Source organism: Ictalurus furcatus, chromosome 18 (genome assembly GCF_023375685.1).
Source record: "Ictalurus furcatus strain D&B chromosome 18, Billie_1.0, whole genome shotgun sequence".
NCBI lineage: Eukaryota > Metazoa > Chordata > Actinopteri > Siluriformes > Ictaluridae > Ictalurus > Ictalurus furcatus.
This window is the reverse complement of record NC_071272.1, coordinates 6,747,997-6,760,955: the sequence shown is the minus strand read 5'-3', so window position 1 is coordinate 6,760,955 and position 12,959 is coordinate 6,747,997. Positions and strand designations below refer to the sequence as shown.

Below are 12,959 nucleotides of genomic sequence, written 5' to 3'. Positions count from 1 at the left end.
ATTTTTGCATTCATTTGTCAATCCATTTAACATCTCATGCTTGAAACATGCTTTTACATGAACCATCCATTCTAGGTTATGAAAAATGTGCTTTTCACATTCACTCAGCATCCGAACACATTTTCCCGGACCAGGAAGCTACGTCATCTGAATTTCCTGAAGATCATAGGAAGAAGAAAATGTTCTCATTCTTTGTTCTTTATTATCGTTGATGTTCTGACATTGACCGGTGAGGTCACTTTGAATGTACAAGTACAACATATTATCTTATATCAAATATAGACCGAAAGTAAATTATTAATGAAAGAAAACCGATTTCCGTTAATCCATTCCATTAGCATGGATGCTAGTTAACCACATTTTCTGTATTAGCTAATGCCATGCTAAAAAAAAACAAACAAACAAACAAACAAAAAACAAAACAAAAAACTCAACCTTGTTTATGCATCTTAACAACAAAACCTTAGCAAAAAAAAAAAACTTTAAAGAAATTTAAATGAGATGTAGCTTGAGTTGGGTTAATAAATGGGTTTTGATTTTATTAAATCTATGTTTTCTTTGAGAATCAAAGTGGGGAAATGATTAAAAATGTAACATTTCATTTATTAAGGAGTTAATGGCCTCCACGTTGTCATAAGTTTGCTATGATGAGGAGATTTTAAAATGAAAATGAAAATTAATCTCCCTTGTTTAAAAAAAAAAGTTAAACTGTTAGTTTTGTCCAATCTGGCAACCCGGGTTTGAATCGACTCCGCCATGCTGAGACGCTCTCACTAACTTGTCACGCTTATTCAAGCCACCGCAAGCCGTTTTAAATCGCCGGTGGACATCGAAAAAAAAACATTTTAATCACCAGGTTAGTGTGTTTATTTAACATTTATTTCAGTCCCGTGTTTTAGTTTATATTGTTAGTTGTTTTTTTTTTTTTTGAGGAATAACCTGAGGAGTAACTGTGCGCGAGCTTGTGTTAGTTGGACTTTGAGCTTGCGTGCACTTGTTACTGAGGTACTCAAGCGCAGCGGTTTATTTATTTTTTATTTAAAGGGATTTTTATGCATAAAAATGTATTTGACGTGTTGTTGTTTTTTAAAAAAGCACAACAAACGCGAGATGAAATATATTGGATGCGATAATGACGGGTTTTATATGGTTTATGCTTTAATTCGTTATAAATGTGAATTAAAACCTGTGCTGAAAGCGGCGCGTGTATCTCGGGGTGATTTGTCCTCTTGAGGTATTTTCGATTGCCATAGCAACAGTTTCGTGCCTGAACTAGCTAGCATGGTTTTGCTGCTTTAATTCACAGTTCTGTCACTTTAATAGCAACGAATTTTTTTTTTGGGGGGGGGGGCTCGTTTTTTGGGATATTTTTGCGTCTTTGGTTTTAAAATAAAGAGCTGAATATCAGCCTGTCTGGGTTTTAAAGGTCATTCAGGGTGTTTGGGAATAAATTAGCGACTCCTTCATTTAAACAACAAAAGGCTCTGTTGTCAGGAGTGTGTGCTCCATAAAGTGCTCAAGGTGTGTGTGTTTGGTGGGATTTAACTCTGGACCCTGGCTTGAACTCAAAAGTTATGAAAACATTTCAGCCACCAGACCCTGTGTGGAAACTCAGACTTTGTCCAAATTGAGGACAAAAATGCATCAAGAGGCACTAAAAGCTGAAATTCTGTGTTTGTAAGAGGAATAAAACACTTTTGGGAGAGTGCTGTGATAGGAAATTAATCAGTTACGCATTGGACTGCGTCACATCACCTTGAAAACAGTGTGGCCCATAAATAAGGTTTGAAACATGACCTTGTGAACGTACGTGATGGGGGGGGGAAAAAACCCCAACAGGTCCATACAGCTTCGTCGTGTTTTGCTCTTATCTGGTTATCTTGGCATGTAGAACGAATACTACAAAACGGATGAAACTGGTTCATCGTTCTTCCAGTCGACTTCTGGGTTCATTTCAGACAACAAAGCTAAGCTGAGCTGAACGTTCAAGTCGAACGTTTCAAGTGTTCTCGAGTTTCAGCCTGACATAACTGGAGTGCTTCTGTTTGTTCATTATTTTAGAAGTCCTTTGTGTAACTACAATTTGTTTGTTTGTTCTTTTTTTTGTTTAAAAAAAAAACCTGAATCTTGCCTAATTTAGAAATAAAAATCAGCCAACATGTATCTGGGTAGCCATTAGACACTTTAAGATATTCAGACCTAGTATATGCCATTCCAAGTCCACAACGTTCAGGAAGTGGCGTTGTAGCAAAACGATCAACGACGAGATGGTCTGACGTGAAGCGTCCCTTTCAGACCATTTCCCAATAAAGCAGAAAGTATGCTTCACTTTTTACGCGTACGCTAGGAATAGCGATTTTTCTAACAGCGCGTACTTTATACTTTTGCACTATTTAGCTGTTCCACAAGGTGGCAACAGTGACCCAGGGCCATCGATTCTCAAGGTAGCTGAAGAAAAAAACGAGACAGAAGCGAGTGCAGGTCAGAAAGTACCCGCGTTTGTATAATCCTAGCCTTAAATAGTATAAGGATTTGTACACGGGTGCTAATCGTGGCGAGATATTGCCCGAGCACTGTTCTTCGTGGTGGTGTGGTTCTTCTTCGTTGTCGTCCTTCACACCAAAAGACCTTCTTTACTGCTCCGTACTGACTCTTGTAGGCCAGGAGGGGTAGTGCAAGTTGTAGTAATGCGCATGCCTCGACCGCCTGCGTACATGTCGCATGGAGTATATTTTTGAAAGGCTACCCGACTATACGACTGCGTATACGCTAGCATACACGTAAAAAAAAAAAAAACTAACCATACCTGAGGCTTAACGGAACGTCCTAAAGTGTTTTCTTCCTTTTTTACCACAGCAGTTAGACTTTACATACTTTTTAAATCTGTTTATAGTTACAGTTTTCCCATCATCACTTACATTATAGCAGCTATAAACGGGTAATAAGTTAATAAGAGCCTGTCGTGTTACCAAGAAACCGGAAAAAGCATAAACTCGTCTGTCTGAAGACTTTCCCGTGGTGGAAAAAGAGTAAACCTCTGATTGTTACAAAGCAATGAAACTGGAGACTCCTTCCATACATAACAGAACATACAGAAAATTTCACTGTATCAATGATTGTATGTTATTTTTATCATTTTTTCGGGGGGGGCGGGGGGGGGATTATGTTATGCTTATACTATAGAAGCTAACTTGTAAGGTTTGAACCCGTAATTTCTGAAATCTATCTGACAAGTTTTAATCTCGGATATGTTTGGGATCTGTCTGATTTGCTCTTGAGTGCATCCCAATGGTGAATTTGGAAGTTTCACAAATTTCTGCTTTTCCATTTGTATGGAAGTCCTCAGGGTTGGTGTTTTAATAACAGCAACCAAAAGCTCAAGCTTGATTTATCTAGCTTTTTGAAGTTGGAAAATTTTAGTCAGGATGTTTTATTACTTCCCCGTCGCCCGTGCTGCCTGATTCATGCTTTATTCACCGAATGATTCGTTCTTATTCACGGCCCTCATCCATTGTTCCAGTCACATCAGTCGCTTGGAAGTTAATTAGAGTACATGCCGTCATGCTCGTCTTTCCACATCGAGTTTGCTTCCCTCGGATTCCCCCGAGGCGGCTTTATTTTGATGAGGCGAGGCCTGTGTTTTGCATTCATGTCGATAACACGTCCTTGATTTTGTTTTTTGGTCTCGCTTTCATGCCGGACTTTTGACAGAAAGTATGTTTAATACGTCCTGGTGTCGTACAATGGGAAATGAAACACTACGGTGTGATTAGTTCCATATAAAAGGAGTCTCCAGTGTCAGTGTTTGATCTCTTGATGTTTATGTTCTGAACAAAGCACTCACGTTTTCTGCAGGATGGACAGAAAGGATCAAACAGACCTGTTGTTTTTCCTTCTCAGCCATGCGCTGTTAGGTAGTAAAACATTAGCCTACAAGATAAAGTTTCACCTGAATCCGTAATTAAAATTTTATATATATATATATATATATATTTTAAAAACAACATGATGGAATCAGCACTCCTTCTCGAAGGTTGCCAGGTGTTGCTTTTCTGAATAATTCCAACCGCATGGGGAAATGATTTGCTGAGTAATACGCAACTAGTCGTGTGACGGGAAACAATTCGGTATGTAACGTAGCTTAGTCGTCATGAAGTCATGGACACAGTATGACTGTGTGTTTGTGACATTACTTCATCGTAGAAATTTGTCGCTTTTGTTTTTTTTTGCCAGTCAGCCTTGTACATTGCATGCGAACCAGGTACGTTTTCCTATACTGCATCATTTACATCAGTCTGTACCTATTATTGAAAGTATAGCTATTATTTTTCCCCCGTAATAACTAGTAAAGTGAACAATCATCACAAAACAGCAACAAGCTCCAAAAAAAAAAAGGATCTAGGCAGAGCTAGCTAATTTGGTTAGGTTTAAGTTAGGTTTATTTGCATTAAATAGCTCGTTAACTTCGGAAGTGGGAACTCGGAGCTCAGAATTACGTCATTTTCGATCTCCGTGCTCACAGTCAGTGTTATAGATTGAACGAGCGCATACAAACGTATGTCAATTGATCTAAAGCGAATACTTGTGTGTTTGTATATACTGTACTGTATAACTTAATTAAACATGTGAAGCAGCCATTTTGATTTGGCGCCATTTGCTGAACTCGAGGGTGAGGAGACCATCCCGAGTTCCTGATTAGAAATTCCAAGTTGAGGGGGTGTTTTTGTTTTGTTTTTTTTTTCTAGTCGGAGGCTGGAAATTGCGAGTTACAACCTTTAACTAATGAACTAGTCTAGAGTTACATTCGTTTTTACCTTACGACATAAAATGCAAAATAGTAACAAGCTACAAAAAAAAGACAAAATTAAACGGTTTGTTGCCTGACATGATAACGTCAGAGTTTATTTTAGTTGTTGTTGTTGTTCGTGAACTACTGTTAGATGCATATTGGGCGTGTCGATGTTTGCGCCCGTATATTAGGACTCGATGTGGCTGAGAACGAATACCAGGATCAATAAAATGGACTTTATTGTGGTTGCTGTTTGCTGGGTTTTATCAGGTTGGTTGTAAAAGTGAGGTGGGACGTTTTGCCACCAGACAGTCTATGGGCGTCGTCACAACGGCTCCGATCCTCTGGTAATCGCATGTTCTAGTAAACCATTATCGCGGTGAAAGGGCAGAGCGAGCTGAGCTCTGTTCCAGCGTTTAGACGAATACGATCAGGCGAGAGCGGTCCACAAGGTGCAAGTCGAGTATCTTTTTCTCTACAGAGAGACCGAGTACAGGCAGGCTTTGTGTCACTTTGCCAACATCTTTCAGTGTGTGTACGGAGAGCAGTGGGAACAGCAGCGATGAGACAGGTGGGTGCCCTTATTCTGTTACAATGCTGGAAAGTACCCGCTCTGCTACAGATGCCCTGTCGCCCTCGCTTCAGAGCCATCCATTATTAGACAAATTACAAACCTAATAAAGTATCGGTTGCTTACAAAGACCAGTGTCGGCGTTTAGCCCATGGCGACGTGTTCGGCAAACCCTTTCGATCACGTGGTATAAAAGTTCAGCTCTTCTTACATTTCGCCCACGGTTTAACACTTCGAGGAACATCAGACTTTGTCCTCTGTAGCGCTATGACTCTCTAGCCAGGGAGCGGAAAAACAAATGAAACCTAGCGAAGTTTTCAGCCTGTGGCAAAACCCGTACGTTCGCATATGAAACGCTACACCGTGAAATAAGTGCACAGCCGGAAGCTTATCTGTATGCGGTTTAATTGATTCACAATCAACCGCTCGTCCCAGGAGATTCCTCAGGCGAAGGACAGCAGAGCTCATGTTAATGACCTGTCCCCTGAAGGCTCAGGCGGACCCAAGCTTGTGTTATTTAAATTTATTTATTTATTTTTAAACAGTGCGACTAATTTAAATGCTAATAAATGGTACCAATTACGCAGCTAAAATGTAAAAATTTGCTTTGTGGAAAACAAACATTTGTCGTTGGTGGTTTTTCTTTGTTTTTTTTGGTAGGTTTTGTACTGTACATATGCGCCATCTCTTCCTTCTTTTATAGGATGCAATCATTTTAATCCTAATTGAGCGGCAAGTCTTTTTTACTTTCGTTTGGATCTCTTAATTTGATGTCGATAACTGAGATTTTCATTCCAGATTTTCATTCAATTTCATTCAAATAAATAAGCGATTTTACGTAAACTCAACGGCGTAATCCGTATCTAAAAATCGTAGTAACTCATTACCAATTATACGATTTGGCACTGATCCATCGATTCGCCTTAGTGAGCGTCGCGGACTCGGGAGCTCGTGAAAGATACGAACGTTTTTTTTTTCCTGTGGATTTTCACAAACACCGCATTTCCTGTGTGAACGATTTACAAATAAATGAGTTCATATCCAGTTGTTAAAAAAAAAACGCAGCACGGTGTTTTGTATTAACGTGTTATAAAAATACGCCGACGACATCATGGCTCGATGATTGCGCCGATCGGCGTTAATCCTCTCGTAGATACGATGATCGCTCGTTATCGATGAATAAATACAAAGTAGAAACTTTGTACAGCTTACACGGTAGGTTAATGTCATACTAAAATAATCGTTTACGTTTTTTGTTTTGATAAATACGACAACATGGATGTAATTTAGGCGTGCCATCTTCTTGTCGATTGTGACATCCAGCGAGAGATCACGTGATTTGACGCCGAGTTTCTGACATTTTCATGAAGCTTTGAAATGGCGTTTTTTTTCTTCTTCCCCCGACGTGTTGGAGACGAGGACGGGAGCGAGGCGGGAAAAAATCAGCCAGCACGATCAATGCGTAATAACCCTGTTAGTTACCATGGCAACCCTGGGTAGTTTGTGCATGTTTTTAATATTGGTAACGACAAAGCTGCTTCGACGTACAGATCACCACTTTTTTGTATTTTCGCATGGAATAAAACCTCGGTTGTAGTGGTCCATGGGAACCTCCGTGTTCCTAAAATGAGGCATTCTCGCTCATAGCTCTGAATGCTGTTTACTCAGCTGTCATGGTAACCACCTGAAAGTTTTTACCATGACCGTTTGTTTAAAACAGCTTCGGTCGTTACATAAGTAAACAGATTAATCAGCGGCGTTAGAAGCACGAGGTCTCCGAGGACGCGTTGTGGGATCACGCTGGATGTCCGCCTTCGTTAGAGGTTTCGTGTATTTTAAGCCCTGGACTTCCAAAACGGCTTCGTTCCAGCTCTCGATTGGGTTGGGAGTACCGGAAAGGAAGTCTGATTTGATTTGAAGGAATCGTTACGGTCTTGACAAAGTCCTCGTGGCGTGACTTTGCAGATGGACGGGGGTCGTTCGGAGAGCTGAGTTTCACAGGCGGGTTTTAAATCTCGTGACGTTGATGAACATCAAAAGGTGGTGGTTCGGTGGATTGAGGGATTTAAGGACACGGCGTTTACAGGCCTCGGGGCTTTTGCACGGACGTCTGGAAGCAGCTCGATCTGTGTTTGAAGTAAAATGGGATCAGTGGAGCGTAGCTTTCGGATAAGACTAATTATCCCTCGTTGAAAACTGGCTTTAAATACAACAGTCTGGTTTAAAGGTAAAGATTTGTTGTTGTTGTTGTTGTTCTATAGTGGACCTAAGTCCTAAAATAAATACTTTCCATATTATCAAAACAACATTAAGAAAACAATAAGGTCATAACTTGTGTCATTAAACATTTAGCGCGAGGCCTCCCTGGAAAAGAAAGCCCTTAAGGCTGTATTATTAATACTCTGATGACGCGAGTGAAAAAGCCCTGATGTCCTGTGATTTATGACCTAGAAAATTGTCATGGGAAAAAGACGGCGATCGGACCAGCCGTGAGAACCCTGGAAATGATGCGTCGACGTACTTAAATAAGACTAAACTGAACAAACTGTAAGCGCGCGTATACGGTTTAACCAACAGCGGAGGAGAAACGGAGCGTTTTTATCGCTTTCCTCCTCCTCCACGTGACGCGGCAGCAGGAGGGGCGCGTCTTTAAATTCTCTTCTGCTTTTTTTCGCGTCCCAGGGTTCCAGTTCGTATTCTCCTTGGCAAAGGCGTTTCGGCTATGTAAAGCCCTAAAGGCTGGGCTGTATGGCGGGGGGGAGGGGAGGTGACACGACCTGGCCTTGTCTCAACCTGCCTCCATCGTCGTTTTGGACACACAAACACACACACACACACTGACTGCAAAGTGGCCACAGACGATCGACCAGCGCTTTACCCCCTGCTGAGAGAGAGACTATAGCTGGTTCCACACACACACACTTACACCCTTGTGTAGAGCGACCTACATAAGTATGAACTCCACAATTATGATGAAACACTTTTTCCTCGATCCTGATTGCTCAGAACTCGTTGATTCGTTTTCTATAGCAGCATCTCTGACAATAATTAAAATCGCAGGTGTGTATTAACGCACTCGTTTGAATACGTTATCGTTACAAGACTTTAAATTCAGAACCTAAGTTCTTGAGGCTGGTGAGGGAACGACTGGTTTATAGCTGCTGTAACGCGAATAACAATAACACGAGCTTGTTTTGTGGACATTCCACAACAGAAATGAACAAACTTTCACCGCAGGACGTCGCACTCGTGGAAAATCTGAGTGTTGACGCGTCACGGCGGTTTATCGTTACTTCAGTTCGTTGCGTAGTAAGAAACATCAGGGCTGTTAATTCTCAATCGAAATTTCCTTAAGGAGATCTAATAATGACGAATGTCCAGCTTTCGGATCACGTGGTGGTGAGGATCGGATTTATTTGCCGGTAACAGAAGAGCTGGCTCGGTTCTGCGCCTCCACCAAAACCCGGTCCAGTGGAAATATTTGTAAGCGTGTGCTGGAATGTATTGTCGAGGTTCCACGTTTCCAGCCTTTCCCTTTATAAAAACACGGACTGTGCTATAGAGGATTATATCAGGAAGGGAGGGGTGGAAGGGTTGGTTGTGGCGGACACTTCCACACAATTGACTCTTTGACCTGAGGTAATTTAAATGGTGACCGAACAAAGCTGATTCAGGATCCGGGTTCGCTCTTCCAGAACGATTCACACGGGGAGAGAGAGAGAGAGAGGGAGAGGAAAGGAGAGAGAGAGAGGAGAGGAAAGGAGGGAGAGAGAGAGAGAAAAAGAAAGGGGGAGAGAGAGGGAGGAGAGGAAAGGAGAGAGAGAGGAGAGGGAAGAGAGTGAGAGTGGAGGAGAGAGGGAGGCAGGAGGACAGTGAGAGTGGAGGGGAGAGGGAGGGAGGAGGACAGTGAGAGAGAGGAGAGGAAAGGAGAGAGAGGAGAGGGAAGGAGGGAGAGAGGGGAAAGGAGGGAGAGGGAGGAGAGGAAAGGAGAGAGAGAGGAGAGGGAAGAGAGTGAGAGTGGAGGAGAGAGGGAGGCAGGAGGACAGTGAGAGTGGAGGGGAGAGGAAAGGAGAGAGAGGAGAGGGAAGAGAGTGAGAGTGGAGGAGAGAGGGAGGGAGGAGGACAGTGAGAGAGAGGAGAGGAAAGGAGAGAGAGGAGAGGGAAGGAGGGAGAGAGGGGAAAGGAGGGAGAGAGAGGAGAGGGAAGAGAGTGAGAGTGGAGGAGAGAGGGAGGGAGGAGGACAGTGAGAGAGAGGAGAGGAAAGGAGAGAGAGGAGAGGGAAGGAGGGAGAGAGGGGAAAGGAGGGAGAGAGAGGAGAGGGAAGAGAGTGAGAGTGGAGGAGAGAGGGAGGGAGGAGGACAGTGAGAGTGGAGGAGAGAGGGAGGGAGGAGGACAGTGAGAGAGAGGAGAGGAAAGGAGAGAGAGGAGAGGGAAGAGAGTGAGAGTGGAGGAGAGAGAGGGAGGAGGACAGAGAGGAAAGGGAAGAGAGTGAGAGTGGAGGAGAGAGGGAGGGAGGAGGACAGTGAGAGTGGAGGAGAGAGGGAGGGAGGAGGACAGTGAGAGAGAGGAAAGGAGAGAGAGGAGAGGGAAGAGAGTGAGAGTGGAGGAGAGAGAGGGAGGAGGACAGAGAGGAAAGGGAAGAGAGTGAGAGTGGAGGAGAGAGGGAGGGAGGAGGACAGTGAGAGTGGAGGAGAGAGGGAGGGAGGAGGACAGTGAGAGAGAGGAGAGGAAAGGAGAGAGAGGAGAGGGAAGAGAGTGAGAGTGGAGGAGAGAGGGAAGGAGGAGGACAGTGAGAGAGAGGAGAGGAAAGGGGAGAGGAAAGGAGGGAGAGAGAGGAGGGAGAGAGAGAGAAAAAGAGAGGGGGAGAGAGAGGGAGGAGAGAGAGGAGAGGGAAGAGAGTGAGAGTGGAGGAGAGTGAGAGTGGAGGAGAGAGGGGGGGAGGAGAGGGAAGAGAGTGAGAGTGGAGGAGAGTGAGAGTGGAGGAGAGAGGGGGGGAGGAGAGGAAAGGAGAGAGGAGAGGGAAGAGAGTGAGAGTGGAGGAGAGAGAGAGAGGGAGGAGGACAGTGAGAGAGGGGAGAGGAAAGGAGAGCGAAGGGGAGCGAGGGAGAGGAAAGGAGAGAGAGAGGGCAGAGGAGGAGAGTGAGAGGAGAGAAAAGGGGGGAGAGAGGGAGGAGGAGAGAGAGGAGAGGGAAGAGAGTGAGAGAGTGCAGGAGAGAAAAGGGGAGAGAGAGGGAGGAGGACAGTGAGAGAGAGGAGAGGAAAGGAGAGCGAAGGGGAGCGAGAGAGAGGGAGGAGGACAGTGAGAGAGGGGAGAGGAAAGGAGAGCGAAGGGGAGCGAGGGAGAGGAAAGGAGAGAGAGAGCAGAGGAGGAGAGTGAGAGGAGAGAAAAGGGGGGAGAGAGGGAGGAGGAGAGAGAGGAGAGGGAAGAGAGTGAGAGAGTGCAGGAGAGAAAAGGGGAGAGAGAGGGAGGAGGACAGTGAGAGAGAGGAGAGGAAAGGAGAGCGAAGGGGAGCGAGAGAGAGGGAGGAGGACAGTGAGAGAGGGGAGAGGAAAGGAGAGCGAAGGGGAGCGAGGGAGAGGAAAGGAGAGAGAGAGCAGAGGAGGAGAGTGAGAGGAGAGAAAAGGGGGGAGAGAGGGAGGAGGAGAGAGAGGAGAGGGAAGAGAGTGAGAGAGTGCAGGAGAGAAAAGGGGAGAGAGAGGGAGGAGGACAGTGAGAGAGAGGAGAAGGGGGGAGAGAGAGAGGAGAGGGAAGAGAGTGAGAGAGTGCAGGAGAGAAAAGGGGAGAGAAAGGGAGGAGGACAGTGAGAGAGAGGAGAGGAAAGGAGAGCGAAGGGGAGCGAGAGAGAGAGGAGAGGAGAGGGAAGAGAGTGAGAGAGTGCAGGAGAGAAAAGGGGAGAGAGAGGGAGGAGGACAGTGAGAGAGAGGAGAGCGAAGGGGAGCGAGAGAGAGGGAGGAGGACAGTGAGAGAGGGGAGAGGAAAGGAGAGCGAAGGGGAGCGAGGGAGAGGAAAGGAGAGAGAGAGCAGAGGAGGAGAGTGAGAGGAGAGAAAAGGGGGGAGAGAGGGAGGAGGGGAGAGAGAGGAGAGGGAAGAGAGTGAGAGAGTGCAGGAGAGAAAAGGGGAGAGAGAGGGAGGAGGACAGTGAGAGAGAGGAGAAGGGGGGAGAGAGAGAGGAGAGGGAAGAGAGAGAGAGTGCAGGAGAGAAAAGGGGAGAGAAAGGGAGGAGGACAGTGAGAGAGAGGAGAGGAAAGGAGAGCGAAGGGGAGAGAGAGGAGAGGAGAGGAGAGGGAAGAGAGTGAGAGAGTGCAGGAGAGAAAAGGGGAGAGAGAGGGAGGAGGACAGTGAGAGAGAGGAGAGTGAAGGGGAGCGAGAGAGAGAGGAGAGGAAAGGAGAGAGGGAGGAAGAGAGAGTCAGAGGAGGACAGTGAGAGGGAGGAGAGAGTGAGAGGAGAGTAAAGGAGAGAGAGAGAGGGAGGAGAGAGAAGAGAGGAAAGGAGAGAGAGGGAGAGAGAGTGAGAGGAGGACAGTGATAGGGAGGAGAGAAAGGAGAGGAAAGGAGAGAGAAGGGGAGCAAGGGAGAGGAAAGGAGAGAGAGAGGAAAGAGGAGGAGAGTGAGAGGAGAGAAAAGTGGGGAGAGAGAGAGGGAGGAGGATAGAGAGAGAGAGAGAGAGGAGAGGGAAGAGAGTGAGAGAGTGGAGGAGCGAGGAAGGGAGGAAGAGAGAGTCAGAGGAGAGAAAAGCGGGGAGAGAGAGGGAGGAGGATGGAGAGGGAAGAGAGTGAGAGAGTGGAGGAGGAGAGAGGGAGGAAGAGAGAGTCAGAGGAGGACAGTGAGAGGGAGGAGAGAGTGAGAGGAGAGTAAAGGAGAGAGAGAGAGGGAGGAGAGAGAAGAGAGGAAAGGAGAGAGAGGGAGAGAGAGTGAGAGGAGGACTGATAGGGAGGAGAGAAGAGAGAAAGGAGAGGAAAGGAGAGAGAAGGGGAGCAAGGGAGAGGAAAGGAGAGAGAGGAAAGAGGAGGAGAGTGAGAGGAGAGAAAAGTGGGGAGAGAGAGAGGGAGGAGGATAGAGAGAGAGAGAGAGAGGAGAGGGAAGAGAGTGAGAGAGTGGAGGAGCGAGGAAGGGAGGAAGAGAGAGTCAGAGGAGGACAGTGAGAGGGAGGAGAGAGAGGGAGGAGTGAGAGGAGAGGAAAGGAGAGAGAGGGAGAGAGAGCGAGAGAGAGACAGGAGGACAGTGAGAGAGGAGAGAAAAGCAGGGGGAGAGAGTGAGAGAGAGAGGAGAGAGAGGGAAGATAAATAGTGGAGGACAGTGAGAGGGAGGAGCGAGAGAGGAGAGTAAAGGAGAGAGGGGGAACGAGGGAGTGGAAAGGAGAGAGTGAGGAAAGAGGAGGAGAGTGAGAGGAGAGAAAAGTGGGGAGAGAGAGGGAGGAGGATAGAGAGAGAGGAGAGAGGGAAGAGAGATAGTGGAGGAGAGTGAGGGAGAGGAAAGGAGAGAAAATGTGAGAGAGAGAGACAGGGGAAGAGAGTGAGAGAGGAGAGAAAAGTAAGGAGAGGAGAGGGAGAGAGAGGCCTCTCTCTCTTTCTGTCTGTATCTGTGTCTCTTTCTGTCTG

At 45.8% G+C, this 12,959-nt stretch overlaps 1 protein-coding gene across 2 annotated transcripts in view; it reads left to right on the top strand.

The window, feature by feature from the left end:
• Positions 1–401: 401 nt before the first annotated feature.
• The window catches only part of sema4d (sema domain, immunoglobulin domain (Ig), transmembrane domain (TM) and short cytoplasmic domain, (semaphorin) 4D), a 56,507-nt gene continuing 43,949 nt past the window's right edge, over positions 402–12,959 (top strand). Inside the window, exon 1 of one of the 2 annotated variants that reach the window (XM_053648280.1) lies at positions 402–856. The gene's annotated coding sequence lies outside the window, so the exon portion shown is untranslated. Of the gene's footprint in view, positions 857–4,116; positions 5,361–12,959 lie in introns of those variants that run through there. The other variant, XM_053648281.1, reaches the window with a different exon arrangement.